Below are 12,578 nucleotides of genomic sequence, written 5' to 3' on the forward strand. Positions count from 1 at the left end.
CTTGTCTACTCCCAATTCTTCACTCACGCGTAGAATTTTCACGCGCCTATCCCACAAAGTTCCTGTGACTTAGAATTTTAAGGTTGAATTTATTTTCTTGCACAAGGAATACTTTGCCCTTGGCAAAGATTCCAAAGGTACAAAGGGCATATGGGAAAAAGCACGCCTCCTGGCCTCTGGGCCCCCCAGCTCCCGACTCTGGAGAGAGACACTCCTGCCAGTTTCTTGTGTAGCCTGCCAGAGATGTCCCACGCGCTGACAAACATACTTTTCTGCATTTTTTCCAGTGAAATGGGAATCTTCAGATGTAGGGACACGAGGCCCACGGCAGGGGGTGGGGAAGGAGATGAAGAGTTCTTTCTGGAGTCATCATCTCTCCCCTGAGCTGGGTCCCCTGCAACCTGACCAGGACCGCGTGCCGCCACCCGCCCCTCCGCCTCCTCCTGCGCTTCCTTGAGCCAACTGGTCACGAGTTCTGCCATTTTCCCTCCCCAGCCTCGCTTGGGTTGTTCCTCCTGGATCTGCGTCCTCCACCACTGCAGTGGTCAGCTGATGCCTGGATCCCTCCAAAAGCCTCCGGGCCAGTCCCCTGCCTCCATGCCCTCCACTCCAGATGCGGCCAGGGCTGCAGACGCACTTGGAATCTCTCTGAGTCTTTCTGTGTGTCCCCTGGGAGGGAGGCTGAGCTCCTTGCAAACAAGGACAATGTGGTCGTAGCTTCTGGGTTTTGCACAAAGTCTGACCCAGTGCCCCATACGGGACAAGGTGACAACCAGTTTCCTGACCTGGTTGGGGGAGCACAGCCAGCGCAGTACGTCCTCACGGACCACAGCACGCACTCACCCAGGCCCTGCAGCCTGTCGGCCGGGGTTTGCATCCCGGCTCTGCCCCTTTAAGCTGTGTGACCTTGGACCAAGTTGCTTAACCTGCCTCTGCCTCAGTTTCTTCATCTGCAAAACGGGCACAACGATAATAGGTAAAGTGCTTAGAATCGTATGAAGGATGTAGGGTGAATGAATTACAAAAATAATGTAGGGTCTGTAAATAAACCGAAGAATGAATAAGTGAATGCATGAACGAATGAATGTTGGTAAAGAGTGCCCTCGTGAGCTGATGTCTCAGACAAGCTGTAGTCATGAAAAATATTTGCAAATACGTGAAACTGAATTCCTGAGTAGGGTCCTAGCCACCTCGTCCTGGGGAAGCACTGAGGCTGGGCTGCGACACCGGCTCTGAGAACAGGCCGGACACACGGAAGCGTTCCTGTGGTTGTTTGCATGGCCACCGGCAGACGGGGGATATCTGGGAACTGAAGCCAGCTTGAGGAGAGGGTGGGAAGTTCCCCCACCTGTCTTGACTGCTCATCACCCAGGAACGTGTTTACAGTGGATTCAAACCCACGGGCCCTGGGTTCCAGAGGGGAGGCTCCTGGTGTCCGCAGCTCTGTGCGGCGCAAAGGGTCCAGAGGGGCTGGAGTCAGAAGACAGGAGAGGTGGTTGGGACCGGAGGCCTCGTCTGCTCTTAGCCGCCCCCAGCGTGTGTAACAAGAGAGAACTGAGGTTCCTGTGCTGCCAGAGGTTACTTCTGGGAAGCTCGGTCTTGTAACCAGCGCCCAAGTCACGGTCATGCCCCGTCAAGGTGAAGGGCGACAGCTGGCGGCAGGCCACTTGGGTTTGCTCCTCCACGACTCCAGCCAGCTGGTGCTGGGCAGTCCCTGGAGGGGTTCAGGCCACCGGGGCAAGGAGGAACTTCTTCTCTAGAAGCCTGGCTTGCCCTTTGAAGGAAAACAAAGCCCACCTGGATCAGGTCCGCAGGCTAGACCCGGGCAGAGCCACACGCCCGCAGCCACGGGGAGCCCCTGCTGGTGGCGGTCAGAGGTGGGCTGATTCGGTAGCGTGCCTTCGGGGTTTGTTCCACATCTTCACCACTGCCTCAGCTTCCTGGGGCTGCTGTAACGAGGCTCCACAGACCGAGGGCCTTCAACAGCAGAAGTTTCTTGTCTCAAAGTCCTGGAGGTTGGAAGTCCAAGGTCAAGGGGTTGGCACCCCTATGATGCTCTGGACGGGCTCGTCCGGGCCTCTCTCCTGGCTCCTGGCAGCTCCTCGGCTTGTGGCTGCAAAACTCCGACCTTTCAATGCGTTTTCCCTGTGCCTGTGTCCGATTCCCCCTTTTCATAAGGACATCGGTCACGGTGGATTAGAGGCCACCCTCGTCCAGTGTGACCTCACCTTAACTAACCATCTGCAGGGACCCTGTCTCTGAACAACGTCATAGTCAGAGGTGCTGGAGGTTAGGACTGCAATAGGTGAATTGGGGGGTATTGAATTCAACCCCTGATGACCACCCTTGGTTCTTTTAGCCAAGCTGTCTAGGGGGGCCCCCTCCCATCTCCACGTCAGCCCTGGTGATATGTGCACGAGCGCTCTCAGGGGCGGGCTGTGAGGGGTCCCCCTGCTCCCCAGGCCCCTTGAGATTAGGATTGAGATTCCCCTTGGGTAGCCAGGGCCCTGGGATGCAGCTTGTGGGTGACGACAGGTGCCTGGGCTCTGTTGCCAGCGCAGGGAGCAGAAGCAGAGCCCAGCTACGCTGGGAGAACCGTGTCAATCTTTGTGGCTTTTCACCTGGGTGACTGTGAGGAGAGTTCAGGACTCAGAATAGAGGTGGGCACGCCTGCTCACAGCCTCTTTGCAAGATGCCAACCGAGAGGCCAGATGCTCTTGGATCTCAGCTCACGCACACCTAGGACGTGGACTTTCCAACAGATAGTTACCGAGTGTCCACTGCGTGCCCAGGCCCCGGCTCCACTAGGAGCGGAAGCCTCTGGAACCCTCACTGGACACCCTCGCTGGGCTCTGTTCCAGGAAGCTGGCCCCGGGTTGCATTTTGTTATCCACAGGGCTCAGAACTTTATTCAGATGCTTCCCGAAACAAACCAGTCAAAATACATCTGCATCAAATCCCATATTGCCTCTTACCAAAGAGAGGTTTGATTCCAAAGTCCAGTGTTCAGTAACAGCCTTCTCTTTGGCCATCTCCTGTATCTCTGCCTCTCCTCCCCAGTGGTGGCCAGATGGACAGTTCCCGGGACCTTCCAGCTCTTTCTTGCCTCTGGAGCTTCGGGAACTCTGTGGCTTTTATTTCCTCTGAGTGGCATCACTGTCAGTGTCATTTCCGCATCGAGGCGCCGCCTGGCCCTCCATCTGGGGGTCCCCTCCTCGTTGTTCTCTGCCACGGCTCCCTGCTTCTCTTGCTGAGCTCCCAGCGCTCCCCACAACCACCTTGTTGATTTCTGTGTTGGCCAGTTGCCCAGTCGATGGCGGCGTTCCCAGCACAGGCCTCTCGGCACAAGGCTGGACTTGTGTGACAGACGAGCCTAACAGGATGCCAAGTGTGCATGTGCACGTGTGTGTGTGTACGCATGTACGCATGTGTGCACGTGCATGCACGAGGGGGCTGCCCTTGGGAAGATTCCGCACGCGCGGACAGGGCTCTCCGGTTTTCGGAGCGGCATGAGGCACGGGGCGGCCGTGGATTTGCACAAGTCGCTGAGGGAGTTGTTTGCACTGTGCATGATGGCATAGAGGCTGGCGAAGCTTCTGTTTTGTTACACAACCAACACCTGTCAGGCTGGGGCAGGAATCTGGGATCCGGACCCTAAACCCATTGTTCCTCCCCATCACACCTGACTGCCCGAGGTGTATTAATCACGTCCTTTATTGTCTGTGTTTCTGGGGCCTGGCTGACCTCGTGGACGGCCCCTCCCTGGGTGTGCCAATTCCTAGAGATGGTCAACAACCTACCCGAGAACGTGCCTTTCCAGTGCAAACCAGCCAATCCAGAGCCCACAACCCAACCCCACCTCTTTCCAGCCCTCACACTCGGGGCCACTCCCCACTGCCCTCATCGTCCCAGGGCAGGTACCGCACGACTGGGATGCGCGATGCCCCTGAGCCCCCTGAAATTACTCAGACTGGCCAATCCTCAGACTGCTTACCCCACCTCTCCGTTCCTTCCTGAGGAAGCCACAGTAAAGACTCCTTCCCACATTTTCTGTCTCCCTCTGCCTCCTGACCCAGCCTGGTGCTTCCCCGGGTGGCCCCCGGGGCACGGTGTGCCCCTCCTCTGGGAACTGTTACAAACCATCTTTTCAGTGGTATCGTCTCCTGATCTGTTGGCCTCACCACACTTGAATAATAACAAGTCCTACGTTTTAAAACAGAGAAAGGCAGCTCCCTGGGGGCCAGGAGAAAGACGTTTGCCCAGACGACCACCTGGCATGTAATCGAGGGACTGGCAAAGCATCCTGAGAGCCCAGGGAAGGGGCACTCCGCTCTTCCGGGTGCACAGGCTAATGGCAGATGGTGAGTGCCCCCAGGAAGCTGCTGTCGCCCCACTCTACCAAGGAGGAAGCCGGGGCTCAGAGAGGGCAAACGGTTTGCCCATCAGAGCCGGGACTCCAAACCAGGTCACCTGTCTCCAGGTGGTGAAGGGATCCCCAAGAGAACCCCCCACAGCCCTGGCATAGCGAGCGTGGGGAACGCTCATTAGTGCTTAGTGTCACTCACACAGCAGGACGAAACGCGATAACTGGGGAGGGGGCAGGAAGAACAGGGGGCTTTATGGGGAACGGAAGGTGCAGTGGCAGGAGGTAATTTTTGGGGGTCACGGAGGGCTCCCAACCCAGGCCTCAAACCCTGCCTCCTGAAACAGCCCCACTTTGCATCCTAGGATTTTTAGTCCAATTCAAACCTTCCCGGGAGAGAGAAGGCCCCGAGCCTTGGCGATTCCTTTCGTGAAGCCGAGCTCCAGCAGATGGAGGCGGGGCCCGGGGTGTCAGAAGGAGAGACCGTCAGAGATCCACCTGGCTTCCAAACGCAGCCTCAGCCTGGCCCTTCGGGAGGATATGTCCTTTTGGGTTCCTTCAGCGATCTGGAAGGTTTTCTTCAGGAAAACATTCCTCATTGGGTGAAATCAGTTTCAATTTCAAGGTATGGGTTTGACCATTAGATCGAGTCTTCCTTTAAAGGGGCAGGCAAACGACGAGTTTCTGTTTGTATGCATTGCATCATCCTGGGAGAAGAGACTTTTCTGGAAGGCAAGAAACTGTCAGCATGCCATAGAGCTACACGTATTAACAATTAGCCACCGACATGACAAGGACGATGACATTTACCCCTACATACCCACCAGTGCAAGGCAAGCTGGGGACCACTGGTGGCCCCACTTGACAGCACCAACTTGCTCCGGGCACAGGGGGCATGAGCGGTGGGGGATGGGGTTCAGCTTTGCCAGGCTGACAGACTCTGCTTCGAGTGATTCAGAAGTCCCCTCAGTTCCTTATTTATCCAAACCCGCAGCCCCGAGGAGCCCTCTGGTTAAGACCTTTGGTTAAGAGGGGAGGCTGCAGCCGAGCGGCTCCGCCCAGCACCCCACCTGTTCTGGGGTCATAACTACAAGTTGGACAGGGTCCCCCACTCCGCACCAGGTTTTCCATGAGCAAGAGGAAACCTTCCTGGGTTAAGCCCCTGAGAGTCTGGGGTTTATCTGTTACGTAGCATCGTGCGGTCTGCCCTGACGAACACACCAGATGATTCTGAAGTGCCGCCATGGTTGGGAGTTGCTGTGCCTCTCTGTGATTTCGTCTCTTCATGTGTAAAATGTGGGTAAAATCACCGTATCTGGGTCACAGGGCTGTGGGGTGTGAGATGGGTTGGCCTTTGTCACACACCTGGCTGGGCGACCTGCACATGGTACCGGCTCCACCAATGTTACCATGGCAACATCCTGGCCCCCAACAGCACACCTGGGCCTTCCCAGCCCTGGGCTTCCGGCCCCTGGGCCAGGAGACCAGGGGCTCCAGGGCAGCCCCATGCAGTGTAATTTTACTTTCAAATGGTTCCTCGATGGACTGATCTTTGTCCTCAGAGATCATTCTCAGAGACAATCTCATAAAGGCTCTGCCAGCCCTGAACTTTCATTAGGAGCGTGGCTGTAGGCTAAGACCCTCACCTTGCAGTTCTGTTATGCACGTCAAGGCCTGGAATGGTTGGCGCGGGTTCCCGAGAGGAACGTCTGTATGTCCTGGTACCCATGGACAGGAAGGAAGAAAGAAGAAAGCCAGACGGCCTCTCCTGGGGCGTTAGGTGACCTGGGTTTCTGCAACTCCTCCGTCTCTGCTGCCTTGTTTGTGCAGGAAGTGGGTGAAAGGTCGCCTGGCTCTCTAGGTGTGCTGCTCTATGTCCCAGAGCCACTGTGGGGTGGCGCCTGCCTTGGCGGAAGTGGCCCCAGGGTGTGGGACACTGGGAGGAAATGCCTCGCACAGCTGCTGTTCTGACCGCTGAGCTCCGCCTTCAGGAATGAGGACAGCCCCTTCTGTGATCTCTTTAGACAAGGCAGAGCCCCGCCTGCCCAGAGGACAACAATTTCCACGTTTAGTGCTTCCAGAGCAGTCTTATGTGGTTCCAGCAGACACGAGGGACTCAGCTCTTCCACAAAGCGCTGGGCCATCAGCCTCACCGGATACCACTGGGCAGCCTCCACCGATGGCCCCCAATCCCCGAATGTGGCCGGGGACCCCCCCACCAGTGTCTGCACTTCATGGAAGGAGCCACTCCAGCCCTCCACACGGCACCAACCCTGTTCACCAGCAGTGAGGGGTTCGGGGTTCTGAGGGAGACCCGCACCCATCCAGTGTGCCAACTGCAGGACTGCCGCGGGCCAGTCGTGGCTGCGGACGCTGGGTGTCCCTTAGCGAGCCAACAGATGTACGCCCCTCCTCCCCGAGGTGGGGGAAACCTGGACCAATAAACACGCATGTGCTGACACCAGGAAGAAGTCAGGGAGTGGGCAGGGTCCTGAGGGAGGGACCTCCTGAGATGCGAGGGCTGGGCAGCCCCATCTGAGCTAGGACATGCGTCAAGAGCTGTCAGGCACGCTGGTTAGTGACAGAGGTGACGGTCAGAGTCAAAGTCCCTGTGCCTAACCCCTGGCTGTCCTGTGTCCTGCGCTGTCCCCTTTCACACCCTCCTTATATGCCTTCCCCCTACTGCCATCTCTGGTACACGCAGGCTTGGCTGGGAGGTTTTGGGGTGGCAGCAGCCTCGGGCCCAGCCTGGCCCGGAGAGGGTGAGCCAAGCTCTGCAGTCCAGGGGAGCAAGCCCGGGGGAAGATGGAGGGGAAATGCTCGGGGAGGATAGCCACAGAGCCTCGGGAGCAGGGTGGGCCAAGGTGGGCGCTGACCAGGTGGTGGCTGGGTCAACGGGAGGCCAGGCAAGCAGGAGCCTGGAGGCCCCTGGGTGAAGGCCACGCTGCTCACTGAGCAGCCAAGCGTTCCTGCAGAAAAGGGAACAGAGAATCCTGGCCCGGGCGCACCCAGCCAGCAGCCGGCATGAGAGACAGCAGGGGGTGGTGTGGGCCAGAGCCTCCTACCCACCCCGAGCTGACCCGCAGCATGGCTGTGACCTCTCGCCCAGAACAGCTGCGTCAGGAAGAACCTGCAGGGAACATGCACCCTCTGCAGAAAGTTACCTGGATCTGTTTTCTGCCTTTTTTTAAAGTCAAGTGACATCGTTAACCTAGTCCAGTTTTTTTTCTATTTTTTTATCATGGTAAAATATACACATAACAATTTACCACCTCAACCATTTTTAAGTGACAATTCAGCGGCATTGAGGACATTCACAATGTTGTGCAACCATCCCCACCATCTACTTCCAGACTTTCTCATGACCTCAAACAGCAACCCCGTACCCATTAAGCAAGAACTTCGTGTTCCCGGGCTCCCAGCCTCCGGTAAGCTTTCATGCTTGTGTCTATGAATTTGCCAATTGTAGGTATTTCGTAGCAGTGGAATCAGACAGTATTTGTCCTTTTGTGTCTGGCTCCTGTTACTTACCAGAGTGTGTTCAAGGTGCACCTGTCTCGCGGTGAACACGACATGTGGCCATGCTTCATTCCTTCTCGCTGAATGACGTGCCATCATGTGGTCAGGGTACATTTATTTATTCGTCCACCTCTTGATGGACACTCAGTACTTTCTGCCTTTGGCTATTGTGAACCAAGCCTAGTCCGTTTTTTTTTTTTTTTTGAGGAAGATTAGCCCTGAGCTAACATCTGCTGCCAATCCTCCCCTTTTTGCTGAGGAGGACTGGCCCTGAGCTCAAATCCATGCCCATCTTCTTCCGCTTTATATGTGGGACGCCTACCACAGCATGGCTTGCCAAGTGGTGCCATGTCCGCACCCGGGATCCGAACCAGTGAACTCTGGGCTGCTGAAGCAGAACGTGCAAACTTAACCACTGCGCCACTGGGCTGGCCCCTAGTCCAGTTTTTAAAGGGAGTAAACTTTCGCCAGTTCAATACCAACAGGAATGCTCTGTAGGCACGTCACCAGCGCCCCGCTTGGTGGCTCTGCCTGTTCCTACAAATGGCGAATGTTGACTGAGCAATTACTGGTGTCCTGAGTCCCCACGTTGGTCCAGCAGGGTGGATCCTGGCATCACTCCCATTTGACGTATGAGGAGGTTGAGGCCCGGGGACTGGGTAATTTCCCCGAGACCACACACGGCTTGTTGGGGGTGGGTCTGGGGCTCCCACCTGGCTGTCCGGCTCCAGAACCCACACGAGCACTAGGCGGCAGTGCCTGACACAGCGGACGACCTCAGGACCTGCCCTAGATTTCAGCACATGGACGTGCGCAAGTTAAAGAATGTGCGAGGTCAGTCCTGTCTTGCATGTTTCACAGCCTGCATGTGGAACAATACCACACAAGACGGCACCAGGCTGGCAGGGAGAGACCCCCAAGAGAACACCAGGTACCAGGTACCATGCCCCTGGAGGTGTCAGTCTCAGATAGAGCAGCTGGCGGGAGCCTCAGCATGTAGAAAGCCACCAAAAATTCCCGAGGTGGCAGCACTGAGGGACAGCACGCCACATTCCGAGGTTGGGTCCCACCACCCCACCAACCCCAGCATCACCGCAGCCTGCAACCAACACAGGAACCAGCAACCACTGCGGGAGCTGCAAGGGCCTGACTCCAGACCCCCTCGTCCAGCACAACGGCTGCCCCCTGCTGTACACGGAGGGCACTGCAGGTGGAGAGTGCGCCCCATGGGCCGGCCAGCATCCCCCCAGGGGGTCAGGGTACCTGAAATGGGGATGACTGATGGGGGGATGGGCGAGGCCTCCTGGCGCAGCCCTGCCTTCCTTTCTTGTTTCTGCAAAACAGGGAAGATTCCCAAAGGAATCATGCAGAAGAAAGTATTTACTCCGGTTTGTTAAAAGGTTTTATTGCGATGTCCCTTGAAGGAAGTCACATGGAGGAAGTCCCCGCCTCTGTGAAGGACTCTGAACCAGGGCCCTGGGGCACCTGAGAGCCCCACCTGCCCCATGCCTGCTCCCCTGAGTCCTTCCCTGCGTTCCTTGGCCACTCCGGGTTGGGGACCTTTCCTTTTGTACCTGCATTAGCTGCCTGCCCGGTTTGAATACCAGCTTTTAAAAAAAGAACATCGCCAGAAACAGGTATGCGGGATTACTCCGAGATGGAGCTGGCTGGTGTTTCGTCCATCTGGCCCAGAGGGGGAGTCCAGCCTGTGTCTCTTGGCGTGGGCCCGGGGCCCAGCTGCATCCCCACCCTTCGGCCTGCTGCCTGCGGTGCGGGTGGAGGGCAGCCAAGAACACCCGCTAGTCTCTTACACAAGCATCCCGGCTCCAGCCCCAGGAGGGCCGCCTGTAATTCCTCCCGACTTCCGGGCTGCTCTGGCTCAGGGAGGCTGCCGCTTACTGAGAAGCAGCTCACAGACCCGGCGCTCAAGGGAGAACCATCGAGAACAGGACGCAGAGCTTTTCCCATGTGAACACAGACACGCAGTCTCCTCAGAAAACAGGAGTTTATTTCTACATTTCTGTGACCATCAGCAGGACGATCAACACAAGCTGGGCGCAATCTCAATGGTGTTTATCCGGAGGACAGTCTGCGGGCTCACAATAACTGGAACAGAGCGAGAACATGGTCACAGCTGGACCACAAACTCGGATGCTGTTAGTGGGCTACGGGAGCCCTGCCGCCCGCTCCTTCCACGAGGGCTCTGCCGCATACCAGCCCCCCCCAGGTGGCACCAGGTGACAGCCCACAGCCCACGTGGGCCCTGCTGGCCGCGTGCCCCGAGGACTTCGTGGGCTGCACTGTGTCCCCCACTGGCTCTGTGAGCCCGTCCGGAGCTGCAGAGGCTGTGACCCCCAGAAGCCTGGTGGCCAGGAGAGCCCCTGCGGCGGCCCCAGCCTTTCCCCCCGCCCCGGCATGCACACCACAAGCCCCCTGGACTGCAGCGGGGTGGCCGGCCCGTCTCGCTGCCCTCGAGGCTCCTGCTGACCTGCATCTGGGTAAGGCCGCACCCCTGCCTCAGGGATGTGGCAATCCCTCCCCGTGAGCGGCAGCTCAGGCCAGCGGTCACTGCTGTACCCGAGGATGTGAGTGCCGCAGACTCTCCAGCCTGCGGGCCGCCTCGTGGGGACTGTGACTTCTGGGGTAGGCTCCTGCGAGGACAGCCCTGTCCTGCTTGTGGAGCACGCAGGCAGTGCTGGCGGCCGGGGATCGGAATCAAGGAAGGGAACGTGACGGCTCCAGGAGAACCGGAGCGCGCAGGCCAGGCCTCGGCCGGGCTCCCTCCAGCACAGGACGGCAGAAGTGGGCAGTGCCGGCTGGACCGAGACCTGCCCAGGGCTTCCTCCCCACCACCCACGTGCCCCACTGCCCTCGTCCCGGAGGCGTGGAGCCCAGCACCCATCCGAGAGGGAGGGCGGAGGAACTCACATCTCCCTCCCTCCGAGACCGCTCGCCTTGATCCCCACCCACCCAGGGGCTGTCAGCCCAACACTCCTTCCTCAGGATGGATGCAAAACGCCACTCAGGGGAGCTTCCTCTCACTTCCCGCTAACCGGCTGAGAGCCCACACCCAGCCCCTCCGCCCCCTCACGCGCTTGTCAACAAGGCCACTGCCTGTGCGCCCTCCCGGGAGGACACCCACGGGCGAGACCACCCCTCAGACTGGCTGCTGCTGCGGCTCAGCTCCGTGCCACCAGCAGCCCCTCTGTCCACATCCGTGTCCACGCACGCGCTGGGCTTCCTCTCCTTCCCACTGGCTCCTGGCCTTGTTACCCACCTTTTAAACCCAGCCGCACTGGGTGCCCCTTCATCTCACCGGAGCCAGGATGGGGGCCTGCCCGTCCGAGGCCTCTCCCCACCTGTGCCCCAGAGCCCACGCTCCTCCTGGGGGCTCAGAGCATCCAGACGCCTCGGACAACCAACACACCCCTCACCCCCAGCGGCCATGCGCCCTTGGGTCTCCCTGGACCTCTCCAGACTGCCTTCCTCTTTCTCCTCCTCGCCCACGTCTCGCTTCTTCCAGGCTTCAGGAGTGCCCCTCCTCCACCTCCGGCCACTTAAAAGGGACCAGCCCCTCCTGACCTCACCCCCTTCCTGCCGCCACCTCTAATCACCTTCAAAGGATACTGTGCCCTCCCGCTTCTATTTCACAGCCCACGTGGTGGATTTTAATGTAACCCTTGTAACAGGAAAGAACGCGTGGACCAACACAAGCCATCTGAAGGCCAACAGCATGACAAGCTGGGCAAGCCGCCACATGCACCTGAAAGGATGCGACAGAGCCTCTGCGTCTACCGGACCCCCTCTCCTGCCCCCTCCAGACGACCACCACCACCATAGCCTGTGCACTGCTGTGCTGCCTTGGGAAATGTTCTGTGCACACGGATGAGCATATATAACGTACGAGGACCACGTGGGCCCGGAAGTGCAAGGCTGAGTCTGCTCACCTGCAGGCGTCGCCCTGCCGGGACCTAAGGCTCCTTCCGGTTGTGAAGGGAGAGTCCTTTCCCACCCCCAGATACTACTCCTCTGAGAGCACCCCTCCACATATCTGTCCAGTCCCTGTGGTGGACACGGACGGGGCTTCTGGTGTTTTCCAGCATGAACGAGGGTGCCACTGACGTCTCCATATGTGTCTTGTGGCCCGTGCTGTGCCTGGCTGCAGGGAGGGCAAATGTTCACCTCGCCGCAATGACTGGCCAGGTCACGTCTGGCGGCAGTGTCTGAGGGCTCCCAGGGCCCTTTCCCTCCACAACCCCTGGGTTGGTTCAGAAGGACCTCTTCCTGCCCCCGTCACACCCTGCAGACCGGGGCAGAGCTCTCTCAATGGTCTTTGTGGCCACCGTGCCCCCAATGGTGCCAGGCAGAGAGGCGCCCGGCTCGAGCCAGCCCAGCAGCAGGACGCATGGGTCACACCCACAGCAGGACTCGAACACTCCGGGCCAGTTAACGCTTTCTGTCACTTACTTTTTTTCTTCCTGTAGTTTTTCCTCTTCTTAAATTTCATATTGATTTTTGGCCATGATTCTGTCTTTTCAATGACTGTGGCTTCTACTCGAACAAGATCCTTTCTAAAAAGGAGGAAAAGAAACAATGATATACCTTCTTGATTATTTTTCAGCTTTACTGAGACTTTATGTAAGGATTTCTAAAATGAAGGTTTACCTTCTTTTCTGCTGATTATAAAAGTAACACG

The 12,578-nt window shown here is 57.9% G+C and overlaps 1 long non-coding RNA gene across 1 annotated transcript; it reads right to left on the reverse strand.

Annotated features, from left to right (window-relative positions):
- Positions 1 to 3,698: 3,698 nt before the first annotated feature.
- Positions 3,699 to 6,358, reverse strand: LOC138916763 (uncharacterized). Its single transcript, XR_011424151.1, has 2 exons — positions 6,010 to 6,358; positions 3,699 to 5,088 (listed from the first exon to the last, which is right to left on the reverse strand). It is a non-coding gene; the product is annotated as an uncharacterized lncRNA (long non-coding RNA).
- Between the last annotated feature and the right edge of the window lie 6,220 nt (positions 6,359 to 12,578).

Source organism: Equus caballus, chromosome 12, assembly GCF_041296265.1.
Source record: "Equus caballus isolate H_3958 breed thoroughbred chromosome 12, TB-T2T, whole genome shotgun sequence".
NCBI lineage: Eukaryota > Metazoa > Chordata > Mammalia > Perissodactyla > Equidae > Equus > Equus caballus.